The 13,467-nt window shown below is 46.4% G+C and overlaps 1 pseudogene across 1 annotated transcript; it reads left to right on the top strand.

Annotated features, from left to right (window-relative positions):
• Positions 1-4,220: 4,220 nt before the first annotated feature.
• Positions 4,221-10,782, top strand: LOC307199301 (vomeronasal type-2 receptor 26-like; annotated as a pseudogene). The gene is made up of 5 exons (XR_013843881.1): positions 4,221-4,455; positions 5,717-6,526; positions 8,054-8,280; positions 9,432-9,558; positions 9,721-10,782. The product of XR_013843881.1 is annotated as a vomeronasal type-2 receptor 26-like (transcript).
• Positions 10,783-13,467: the final 2,685 nt, after the last annotated feature.

Genomic DNA, 13,467 nt, shown 5'->3' with positions numbered 1-13,467 from the left:
GGAAGAGGTGGAGCAAGGCTAGAGTCTTAAACTGGTGTCTGAGGGGAGGAGATTCAGACGGAGCTTCAGCGGTCTAGGGTTTAAGACGTAGGGCTGCACGCCGCGGCTTTGAAATTGAAACTGCGCTTCAATAAAGACTTTTGTATATAACAACAGACTGGCGTTGGTCCTTTGTGAGCTGGGACCTCGGGCAGCTCTGATACATGGCCTCCATGGGGCTGTCCCTGAATAAGTTTGGCCCAACTCATAGCCATGGACATGCCTTAGACTTGGTGTTTACCTCCATGGATGTTGGTGATCTGACACTAACTAAAAGCGAAACCAAAGAAGTGCCATGGTCAGATCACTTCCTGGTGCAACTGGACTTCTCCACGACCCTTCCCCTCTGCAGGGAGGTGGGACTGATTCGGATGGTCCTCCCCCGCTACTTAATGGATCCAACTGGTTTCCAGAGAGTGGTAGGGGATAAAAATGTAATAAAACATTACACATTAAAAAGCTTCTCTATACACGGCTGCCTTCTGATGTCTTCTGGAGAGCCAGTGTGGTGTAGTGGTTAAGAGCGGTAGTCTCATAATCTGGGGAACCGGGTTCGCGTCTCCGCTCCTCCACATGCAGCTGCTGGGTGACCTTGGGCCAGTCACACTTCTTTGAAGTCTCTCAGCCCCACTCACCTCACAGAGTGTTTGTTGTGGGGGAGGAAGGGAAAGGAGAATGTTAGCCGCTTTGAGACTCCTTAAAGGGAGTGAAAGGCGGGATATCAAATCCAAACTCTTCTTCTTCTTCTTCTTCTTCTGAAGGATACATTTTCTTGACCTCTGCTGGGAGGGCATTCCACAGGGTGGGCGCCACTACCAAGAAGGCCCTCTGCCTGGTTCCCTGTCCCTTCACATATTGTAATGATGGAACTAGCAGAAAGCCCTTGGAGCTGAACCTCAGTTTCTGGGCTGAACAATGGAGGTGGAGACGCTTCTTAAGGTCACAGAACCTGCAGCACCCCACGTGTCGCTTTTCCCAGGATGAGAAGGAACCATTAATGAGCACTGGACAAGGAGATGCCAGTTCCAGAAATCTATGGGGGAGTGAGTCTGTAAGAGACTATGGAGTCTCTATGGAGACTATGTCCGCAATTTTCTGGGCATATAGCAGCCATAATTTATACGTTGTTTGGCAGTTTATCTGTTCAGCCTGGGTCACATTCCACTTTGGAGATGGGTTTCCCATCTAGCTATGGTGAGTATGATCTTTCTTCTTCTTTCTTCCATTACTTGGATGACAAAGTAAGATGGTCATCCATGAGCACAGCCTTAAAGTGACTGTGCAGGCCAATTCTGGATCCACACGTCCTTCCACCGTGGGGACATAGGTTTCTGGGTGGGAGTTGATCATGGTGAGGGTTTGCCAAGTGTGCCTTCGTTCTCCATCAGTGGCACCATGAAAGGGTCTGAAGGGGGGGCAGCATAGTGCTTCTGATGGCACTCACATATCAGCAGTGCAACTAGGAAATAACAGCCCTGGGAATCTGAGGAGTCTGCTGGCTTATTTAGGCCAATGGCTCATCGTCATTCCTCATCCTGTTCTCACAGATGACAACCCAATGTCTCCATCAAAAGCCCTGGCTGGACCTGAGCACAACAGCCCTCTCCCCTGTGGAGGCAGAGCAGGACCATGGGAGCTTTTAAAGAAGAAGAAGAAGAGTTTGGATCTGATATCCCGCTTTATCCCTACCCGAAGGAGTCTCAAAGCGGCTAACAATCCCCTTTCCCTTCCTCCCCCACAACACTCTGTAAGGTGAGTGGGGCTGAGAGACTTCAGGGAAGTGTGACTAGCCCAAGGTCACCCAGCAGCTGCATGTGGAGGAGCAGGGAAGTGAACCCGGTTCCCCAGATTACGAGTCCACCGCTCTTAACCATTACACCACACTGGCTTAAAGCTTTAAGCACCCCAATCCTTTGAGAAGGTGTGAGCAGCTCCCTTGGGACCCTCCGGTCCTGCTTCTCTAGTTTCCCACTGTGAGCTACAGGGTGTTGGACTAGTTGGGACTTTGGTCGGATCCAGGTGCAGGTCTCTCTCTGGAGGTCCTGTGCACAAATTTCAGGCCAAACTCTGCCCCCCCTTGATTTATGCCAAATGTTAGAGCAGCATTGCAAACATGTTTTCCGCCAGCTCTGCAGTTGCTGCTTGAGGCATTCAAGATGTCAGAAAGTTATCTAGGTGAAATTTTTGCCACTTATAATTATCAAAATCATAGTGATTTCTTCAACTCAAAGCCCAAGAGATATTTCTGGAGATTGCATCAGAAGCACCAACAGAAGCATGACATTATTACTTGTATTGTGAATGAAAAAGAAAAAGTTGTTGCAGACAGTATTTCCTGTGTTGGAGACAGAGTGAGTCAAGATTTGGAGCAGGTGAAGGGCTGGGGGGAAGAGGGAAGCCAGAGCTGAGCCCCCCCCCACTCCACCCCAGGAAAGCCACTGCAGCTTTGGTCTTGCGAGAGTCTTGTGATTCTCCTGCTTGGCTGGGTCAGGAGGTAAGAGGAGCCACACACAACAGGTGTGAAGGAGGCAGAGCCAGGATGAGATCCCTGCTGCTCCTGCTGCTAATATGCTCCCTTCGAGTTTGTGTGAAGCAGAAGGCAAAATGCTCCTTGAATCTGATCAGAGATCAAAGTGATGCTCGCAGTTACTACCTGCCTGGAGACTTTCTCATTGGTGGAATCATATCTCCAAAACGTTTTTTTGAACGTGATCCATATGTCTTTTCCCAGACACCAATCACCAGGATTGTGAGGTAAGTAATTCTTCTTCTTCTTCTTCTTCTTCTTCTTCTTCTTCTTCTTCTTCTTCTTCTTCTTCCTCCTCCTCCTCCTCCTCCTCCTCTTCTTCTTCTTCTTCTTCTTCTTCTTCTTCTTCTTCTTCGTCTTCAGAGCAGTACATGTGAAAAGGATCTAGGAGTCTTGGTTGACCACAAACTTGACATGAGCCAACAGTGTGACGCGGCAGCTAAAAAAGCCATTGCAATTCTGGGCTGCATCAATAGGAGTATAGCATCTAGATCAAGGGAAGTAATAGTGCCACTGTATTCTGCTCTGGTCAGACCTCACCTGGAGTACTGTGTCCAGTTCTGGGCACCACAGTTCAAGAAGGACACGGACAAACTGGAACGTGTCCAGAGGAGGGCAACCAAAATGGTCAAAGGCCTGGAAACGATGCCTTATGAGGAATGGCTAAGGGAGCTGGGCATGTTTAGTCTGGAGAAGAGGAGGTTAAGGGGTGATATGATAGCCATGTTCAAATATATAAAAGGATGTCACATAGAGGAGGGAGAAAGGTTGTTTTCTGCTGCTCCAGAGAAGCGGACACGGAGCAATGGATCCAAACTACAAGAAAGAAGATTCCACCTAAACATTAGGAAGAACTTCCTGACAGTAAGAGCTGTTTGACAGTGGAATTTGCTGCCCAGGAGTGTGGTGGAGTCTCCTTCTTTGGAGGTCTTTAAGCAGAGGCTTGACAACCATATGTCAGGAGTGCTCTGATGGTGTTTCCTGCTTGGCAGGGGGTTGCACTCGATGGCCCTTGTGGTCTCTTCCAACTCTGTGATTCTCTTCTTCTTCTTCTTCTTCTTCTTCTTCTTCTTCTTCTTCTTCTTCTTCTTCCCATTCTCATTCTCATTCTCATTCTCTCATACACATTTCTATGTACAGATATTTTGAGTTGTTTGGTGCTTCCCCACCTGAACTCAAATTGCTCCTAACTAATCCACTGGTCACCCTGGACAAAATACCCCCCTAGTTGACCCCTATTTTTCCTTCTGAATAAGAGCTGGGGAATGTGTACAGCCCCCCTTTGAAGGACCCAAACTCCTGGGGCAAAAGCACAGGCAAAATATTTGCAGCAACTTCCCAGTATTTCACAAATTTTTGGGGAGGGAGATTCATTTTCTTACTTTGTTTTATTCTCTGCAGAGAGACTGTGTGCATCTACACTCCTGGATTGGAGCACGAATCTACTAATCTTTATTGTATAATGGATAGAAAAGGGTTAGATATAAATGCAAAAAGATAATTTAATAGAGATTAATCTTTGTGTATCATATCATGTTTGTTTCCATTCAACTGTGAGTAGCCGTTTCACTCTTTTTAATTGGTCCACTTATTCCAGTGAGACGCCGAGGTATTACTGGCACACCCTCTCCTTCCTCTTTACCATCCAGGAGATCAACCAGGATCTCAGGCTCTTACCCAACATCACCCTTGGCTACAACCTCTATGAGAACTATTTTGATGCCAGGATGACTTCAGATGCCGTGCTAGAGCTGCTTGCAGGCAGCGGAAGAAACATTCCCAATTATCGCTGCAGAGAAGATAATCCCCTTCTGGCTGTTCTCGGAAGGAGTGATTCTGACATCTCAAAGGAGATTTCCACCATGTCAGGCATCTACAAAATCCCACAGGTATGAATGGGACAGGGGGCACGGAGGGACACAGGAGGAACCTCTACTTTCTCCTGGGGGAGTTAAGGGGGAAAACCCTGAGCTATGTGATGGCCATCAGGCCAAGGCTTTTCCCACCTGCCTTGCCCCACCTTCCAGCCCTGAGCTGCTGCCATGGACATTATCTGCATGCGTCTTTTAGTGAACTGAATTGAGAGAAAGATCATGAGTCATGCGGTGGGGAGACTGGGTGCATGAATTCAAGAGTGCTCAGGTCATTTCTGGTTGCTGGTTTGTTAAGGGTATTAATATTGTCCCATAGCATATTATTTTGTTAATCTTATAATATCACTTTTGTTGAAATTGTACTGTTGTTTTGTTAAGAGTGTCTTATAAAACGTAATTGTTTTACTGAGGATTTGTAAATTATTCTATATGAATTATGTTGCATTTGTGATGTTCTATTACGTTTTTGCTGTTCATGAGCCGCTTTGTGATTTTTGTGAATCAAAAGCAACACAGAAATATAATAAATGGAATGGAATCCATACTCTTTTTGAATGTACTGAGCCTTTTCCTACTTGGCCTCCACCTAACAGAGAGGGAGCTGACAGGCAAAGTACTGGCAAGGGGAACCAGGCAGGCAGAGAGCATCTTTATCCCTTCCCTTCTTAATATCAAACGAAGAAAGAGACAGAGAACCACAAAGTATGTTCCCTCCAGGCTGGAGCTGTTGCCCAGTGTGCCCCCTCCTCCTTGCCCCAGCTTGCATATCAGGCCCCTCCTGCTGCCTACGGTGGCGGCCAAGGGACCCCTTCTGCCTCTGGGTCGTTTTCTGCTCTGTGATGTGGGTGAAACGCCTGGTTTTAGAGGAAGGAGGAAGATCTAGCAGGCTCCCAAGGGACCTAGTCTCAACTGGCTCCGATCTTGTCTCCATTGCATCTGACTCCTGTCTCTCTTCAGGGCTGGTGGATCTGCTACCTTGCCCTTGTTCCTCACCTTCCAACATTCCCCAGCTCTTTTCTTCTTCTGGGCTCTGTCCTTTTCCTACCACCACGATCCTGGCTCCATGCTGTCTTCCTCTGCCCCCTCCCTGGAAGACTCTTGAGGGTCTTCACCTCTTCTTCTCATCTGAACAGTTCCTGACACCACCAGCTGTTTCAGAATAAAGTTCCCATTAGCCCCACCAGAACAACTGTGGTTAGATATTAATCATTTCAGATTACTAAATATCTGCTCCCTTCCTGAAAGCAAAACAATTACTCTTTCCTTTCCTCACCAGCTCAGTTATGGCTTCACAGCCCAGGTTCTTGAAGATAAAACACAGTTCCCTTTCCTCTACCAGATGCTCCCCAAAGATGAAATTCAGTACCAAGGTATAGTGGAGTTGCTCCTCCATTTCGGATGGAACTGGATTGGTCTCTTGGCTCCAGACAATGACAGTGGAGAAAGCTTTGTGAGCATTATGACACCTCTGATGATCAGAAGAGGGATCTGCATTGCCTTGTCAAAAATATTCGCAGAAGAGGATTTAAAGCAACTGCTGAACCCAAGTGAAGCTCTTTTCAACTGGAGACAAGTTGGGGTATTTGTTTGCTATGTAACTGATACAGTGAGAATCATATTAATAATGGAAATATGTATGTATTATGAGAAGGAAATAGGGGCCAAAGTCTGGATCACAACAGCTTTCCAGGACATCAGCGTCAGCTTGACTTTCCCTTGTACATTCTTCCAGTACATTCATGGTTCTCTCTCTTTCGCAATTAAGACCAGAATAGGGAGCACCAAATGTAGTGATGATGGACCACTGTCCGATCTTTTCTATTTTTTGTGGGAAGCATTTCTCTGTTCATATTCCAAGCATGTGTTATCCCCAAAAGGCCGGATAAGATGCAGAGAGATGGAGGAACGGGGGGCTTTGCCCCAAGGGGAGATTGAGAGAGTCCTGTCTGCTGACAGCTATGGCACTTACATCAATGTTCAAGCTGCAGCCCAGGCCTTGAATGCTGCGTTTTCATCTAGACCACGGCGGATGCTGATGGTGGGAGGAGGAGCCAAATGGGAGCAAGGAAGGCTTCAGCCATGGCAGGTATTTCCTTCCTCCTTCTGCAAACTGCAATCCATTGTCCCAACTGTGGAATAAAAGTAGGAGTGAGACAAAAGTTTCTCAATCCACACAATAAATCCAGTTCTTTGTTGCTTTTACTTAACGCTGTAAGCTGGAGCTTGCTTTCTTTCTCCTTTATTACGGAAAACAGTTAATTCAACAGGGACTGGTTTTTGTTGACAGACGCAGAAACACTTGTTAATCATCCCATTCCAGAAAGGGAGGTCTTTGCGGTCCATAATAAAGGGACTGCAGTATGGTTTCTTGTAGAAGACGTGCGCATGAACAAGTCCATCAGATGATGATTGTGGGGGTTATGAAGGCCTTCTGTGGAGTGACCCTGTAGCACCTGCTCAGTTAGGAAACATGAAATACTTGTTGAATCTGCTGATGAATCTCTCTAACCTCGGAAGAATTGCCTTTCCTTATCACTTTGTGTAGCATTCATGGTGATGAAAGGAAATGCAGCTATTGAACCATTTTACTTGGTGCAGGCATGACCATTTGGAGCATAGGAAGCCGCCTTATACCGAGTCAGATCACTGGCCCATCGACCTCAGTGCTGCCTCCAGGGACTTGTTCCCCTGGCTTTCAGACAGAGCCTCACCTGCAGGGGCTGGAGATTGAAGCACGGGCCTTCGGTGTGAAAAGTAGATGCTGTTCCACTGCGATACAGCCTGTAATGATCTCTGGCAGGCAAGCAAGCCCCAACAAGAAGTAATGACTCTCTGGCAGCTTAATGTACATTTATTTTCAACAAAACACTTCCAGAGCACGGCTTCTCACCTGCTCGCCTGGACGATAGTTGGTCAGTCTGAATCCTCACCCCTCCCACAGCCGGAAGGATGCCAAATTCCTGCCTTTCCCCTCTTGCCCTTCCGTTGCCCTCTGATCTTATCCAGTCTCCTAGAATGGGGACTGAGAGGCTGGCCTTTGCCCTCCCCACTTTCACTTGACACAGTCTCAGACCTCTGCTTATCTGCTGATTGCCTAGCAACACTCTGGCTGCCTTCCAACTCTTCCTCTTCTTAAGAGCTAACAGTATCTTCCTTGAGAAAGTGGGAGTGTTGAACTGCCCTTTCTCAACTGTCAGCCAGCTTTCATCTGCAGAGTCGGTCCCTCTTTCACTTAGTTCAATTTCTAAGTCTGACTCTTCCCCTTCATTCTGGTGAGCCACATTCCTGACACAGGCCTTTCACCAGATGTCATGTGCAAGAGCAACATAAAGAATTTTAATTATGCTGTAATCCACCATCAGATCCTTGGATGAACGGAGCTATATGAATTCAATCTTCACTAGAAATAAAAGGGGTATCTGTGAAAATGATGTTCTCTCAGCTACTTCTAATAGACCAAAGTGTCTGTTAGGCATTTTGTTTTTTTTTAAATAAAATGATTTTATTGTCGTTTGTATTGATCTTATTTATTATTTGTACTAATTTTATTTTGGAGAGCCACTTGCTCCAAGTGAGGAACAATGAAATACTGCTGTTTTCCCTGTCATTCCAGCTCCACCCTTTCTTAAAAGAAATCCAGTGTTTGAATACCTCCAGGGCCACAATATGTTTGGATGAGAATTGGGAGCTGCCTCCTGACTTTGATATTATGAATTGGGTGATGTTTCCAATAGGTCTCGTGCTCTAGTGAAGATTGGCAGTATAAGGAGAGAGGCATCTACTGGCATCAAGTTCACCATCAACCCAGAAGCCATTGAGTGGCCTGAGAAGTTTCACAAGGTAGGGGATGTTAGCGAGGAAGAAGGCTAGGAGATCCTGCTCATCCTCTTCCTGGAGCCTCTTTTGCCAAATGACCTTAGAAGGGGGACCAGTGGTGTCCTTTCCACCCAGTTTCAGCTGCCAGCGCTGCTCCTTCTTGCCACAGCAGCTGAGAGGGGAGAGGAATCTAGAGGCTCAAGAATGCGCTAGCGCCCAGGCATCCTGAGAAAAGGCAGACTATGTTTCCCAGCCAGGTCCCTCTCACTTTCAGTCCGCCTGGGGAGGAAAGCCAGCAGCACTCTCCCCCCCTCCCCTCCCCTCCCCTCCCCTCCCCTCCCCTCTCCTTCCTCCTTCCTTCCTTCCTTCCTTCCTTCTTCTTCTTCTTCTTCTTCTTCTTCTTCTTCTTCTTCTTCTTCTTCTTCTTCTTCTCTCTCTCTCTCTCTCTCTCTCTCTCTCTCTCTCTCCTGTCCGGTCCCCCCCAGCATCAAAATAGGCTGGTGGCTGGTTTTCTCTAAACCCCAAATCTTACACCCAGGCGTTTGCACCCTGTGGTTTGGCATGTGGGAGATTACCCAAATCCTAAAGTTTGGCAAAACCACATTAAAGACCTGAACAGCCAATTGGTACAAGACGAGCAGCTAATTCCTCCCAAAAACGCACAATAAAACCTCGAAAATGTAATACTTCTCTGTATAGGACTGCCTTCTAAAAGTCAGCTAGTTAGTGCGTCTTATAGAGCGAAAAATACGGTACTTATTTCCTTGACATCTGATGGGAGGTTGTTCCACATGGAAGTCCCAACCACCGAGAAGGCCCTCTGCCTGGTTCCCTGTAATGGGACTTCTCACAGGGAGGGAACCGTCAGAAGGCCCTTGGAGCTGGACCTCAGGGTCAGGGCTGGATAAAGGGGAAGGAGACACACCTTCAAGCGTACAGGGCCAAGTTTGTTTAGGGCTTTAAAGATCAGCACCAACATTCTGAATTGTATATAAACGTGTGATATAAAACTTGCATGAACAAACGAACAAAGAGATGCTTCTGTGCAAAAAGTGGACAGGGTCAGGGGGACAAGAGATCCTATTAGGTAATTTCCAAAGTGTCAAAATTCACCTTCTCCCCCCACCCTATCATGTTTATTGATTCTCCATGCACCTTCTTATCTTCATGGTTAGGCCGTGCCTCGTTCCAGGTGCAGCAAAACATGTCCACCTGGATTTGCAAAGGTGGTTCCAGAAGGAAAGCCTGTTTGCTGCTATGCTTGTGATCCTTGTCCGGAAGGAACCATGTCCAACCAAGAAGGTGGGTGAGAAGGATTACAAGAGAGGAAGCATTCTTGCCCTTTGCTAAAAAGGGAACAAAGAATTTCTTGCCCCTCTTTACCTCTGTACACATTCTTATTTCCGGAGCACAGGTGGTCATGGATGTAAGAGATGCTGAAGCCACTCTTTTCCTCTTCCTCAGATGCAGAGCGTTGCACCAAATGCCCAGAAGATCAGCATCCAAACAAGGACAGAGATCAATGTGTCCCCAAGATTGTGACCTTCCTGGCTTATGAAGAACATCTGGGGATCACCTTAGCTTCCATTGTCCTCTTCTTATCTTCTACAGCAGGCATTGTGTTGGGAATCTTCATTAAATACAAAGAAACCCCAATAGTCAAAGCCAACAACCGGGACCTCTCCTACATCCTGCTCGCCTCCCTTCTGCTTTCCTGTTTGTCCTCCTTCCTCTTCATTGGGCAACCAAGAATAGCGACCTGCCTTCTCCGACAAACGGCCTTCAGCATCATCTTCTCCGTTGCTGTTTCTTCTCTCTTGGCCAAGACCATCACGGTGGTGCTGGCCTTCCTGGCCACAAGGCCAGGGAACAGGGTGAGGAGATGGCTAGGGAAGACTCTGGCCAACTCCATTGTCATCTCCTGTTCTGGGGGGCAAGTTCTCATCTGCACCATCTGGCTGGGCTCTTCTCCCCCATTCCCAGATCCCGACATGCACTCCCAGGCGGAAGAGATCATCTTGCAATGCAACGAAGGCTCTGTGGCCATGTTTTATGTTGCCCTCGGCTACCTGGGCTTCCTGGCTGCCATCTGCTTCACGGTGGCTTTCCTAGCCAGGAAGCTGCCTGGCTCCTTCAACGAAGCCAAGCTGATCACCTTCAGCATGCTGGTCTTCTGCAGTGTTTGGGTGTCTTTTGTGCCCACCTACCTGAGCACCAAGGGCAAGTACATGGTGGCCGTGCAGATCTTCTCTGTGTTGGCCTCCAGTGCTGGGCTCCTGGGCTGCATCTTCCTTCCCAAGTGCTACGTTATTCTGCTGAGACCTGATCTGAATACAAAGGAGCACCTGGGAACAAGGACTTAAGATGGCATCGGATTTGTATAGTATTGCATGTTGATTCTGCCCAACACTGCAGAAAGGAAACACACATAGTTGTTTTTGGATTAACGTTCCATCAATATAAATCTCTCTTCATTTTGCATAAGTCATGAATGATGAAAATGAACCTATAATAACTGCCATGACTACAAGCTCTTGGACTAATAATAATAATAATAATTTTTTATTTATACCCCGCCCTCCCCAGTCAAGGCCGGGCTCAGAGCGGCTTACAAGCAATAATAAAAACAAGATGAATGATTACAAACTTTAAAACAAAAATAAAATACAACATTAAAATAATGGAACATTAAAATACAAAGGAGCACCTGAGAACAAGGACTTAAGATGGCATCGGATTGAAGGAGCCAAACCACTGAGCCAAAAGCAAAGGCAAAACAATTCAGAAACTTTGAGGGTGGGAGATTCATTTTTTACTGTTTTATTCTCTGGATAGAGACTGTGTTCATTTACACTCCTGTAACGGAGCATGAATCTCCCAATCTTTATTGTGTAATTGACAGAAAAGGATTGGATATAATTGCAGTAAGATAATTAAATAAACACTAATCTTTGTGGATAATATTATGTTGTTTTCATTCGATTAGGAATAGCAGCTTACATACTGTCTTGTATATTATTTACTACAAATGTATGTCTTAATTATGCTTTCTCAATGTATTTTTAATTTTCCTCATTCTACTTGTTAATTCAGTGCAATTCTGATACAATCAGTCAGCTGCCAAAAGAACTGGGCTTGGCTCTTTGAAGGCATCTGAATGTTTTCTTTGAAGCTTGAGAACATTAAAAACAGCCAGGAAAGGAAGTGGGGGGGGGGGGGACGACAAGGTGCTTTGTGCTCTTTTGTGGTTTTCAAATGCTCTTCTTTCTTCTTGCCCTCCCCTCAAAATGAAAGAGACGTGTGTAGCCACTGTTATGTTTTTCTGTTTGCTACTTCGGAAAAGAGGAGGGAGGCTTTTGATTTATGCTTAACAAGGAATTTAACAAGGTTTTACTATGCTCTCCCCCCCTTGACAAAGCCTGAATGGACTTTATTTAAAATTATTCCTGGAGAAGACTAGGAATGCTGTTGGTGCACTGAAAAAGGAAGGAGGACCTGCTGCTGAGTGTATCTGGCAAAGAGGCTGAATTTGAGAAAAGATCTTATCTTTAACTGTGTGCCGAGGAAGAACTCAAGAGAGGAATTTTAATGGCGGAGTATGGATATGCATTGTGTGAGTTATTTATGGCTGCAGCTCATAGCCTAGTCAATAAACAGCAGAAGGGATGGAATGTGACCTTGTGCCGCCCAGATAAAAACTGCAAAGAACTGAACAATGGAAGATCGTAATGATCTCTCCCAGCACACCAGGTCTGGAACAACACTGTACATGAAGGCCTATACATGTGAAATGCATTGGCCATTTATAAGATGGTGGAAAAAGCAGCCAGCTGGAAGAATGCTGTAACGGCAAGTGAAGGATTTCAACGGGACTCTAAATAAGAAATGATGCAGCAATGTGAGGAAATGATGATGATCATATGTTTGGAACAGGAGTGGGAAACCTGATTTTAAGAAATTGTATTAATTTAATGTGGTTTGATTTGTATTGATTTGGAAAATTACCGTATTTTTCGCTCTATAACACGCACCTGACCATAACACGCACATCGTTTTTAGAGGAGGAAAACAAGGGAAAAAACATTCTGAATGAAACAGTGGATGTATCATTTTTGTGCTTCATGCTGTGGCCACAGACATGTGATCTGATGGTGAATTTGGGGTGACCCAATGCAAAACTCCTGAGAATCCCTGTGGATCCATGCTTTGTAACCACGTTTTTGCACCATTGCAGCCCCAGGCAACAGTGGGTGCGTGATTTTTTGGGGGCAGGCTGTAGCCATGGACATGCTATGCGCTCTGATGGTGAATTTGGGCTGACCCAATGCAAAGATCCTGAGGATCCATGTGGATCCATGTTTTGTAACCACGTTTTTGCACCATTGCAGCCCCAGGCAACAGTGGGTGCGTGATTTTGGGGGGGCAGGCTGTAGCCATGGACATGCTATGTGCTCTGATGGTGAATTTGGGCTGACCCAATGCAAAGATCCTGAGGATACATGTGGATCCATGTTTTGTAACCACATTTTTGCACCATTGCAGCCCCAGGCAACAGTGGGTGCGTGATTTTTTGGGGGCAGGCTGTAACCATGGACATGCTATGTGATCTGATGGTGAATTTGGGGTGACTGAATGCGAAGATCCTGAGGATCCATGTAGATCCATGCTTTTTAACCACGTTTTTGCACCATTGCAGCCCCAGGCAACAGTGGGTGTGTGGTTTTTGGGGGGCAGGCTGTAGCCATGGACATGTTATGTGATCTGATGGTGAATTTGGGCTGACCCAATGCAAAGATCCTGAGGATCCATGTGGATCCATGTTTTGTAACCACGTTTTTGCACCATTGCAGCCCCAGGCAACAGTGGGTGAGTGATTTTGGGGGGGCAGGCTGTAGCCATGGACATGCTATGTGATCTGATGGTGAATTTGGGCTGACCCAATGCAAAGATCCTTAGGATCCATGTGGATCCATGCTTTTTAACCACATTTTTGCACCACTGCAGCCCCAGGCAACAGTGGGTGCGTGATTTTTGGGGGGCAGGCTGTTGCCATGGTACATGCTATGTGATCTGATGGTGAATTTGGGCTGACCCAATGCAAAGATCCTGAGGATCCATGTGGATCCATGCTTTTTAACCACATTTTAAGTGGGGAGGGAAGGAAAAACACAGAAGGGACAAGGAGCAGGAGAGGCGTGTGCAGAAAAGCAG

The sequence above is a fragment of the Podarcis cretensis genome (assembly GCF_951804945.1).
Source record: "Podarcis cretensis genome assembly, chromosome: 12".
Taxonomy (NCBI): domain Eukaryota; kingdom Metazoa; phylum Chordata; class Lepidosauria; order Squamata; family Lacertidae; genus Podarcis; species Podarcis cretensis.
This window is presented reverse-complemented; position numbering and strand designations above follow the sequence as displayed.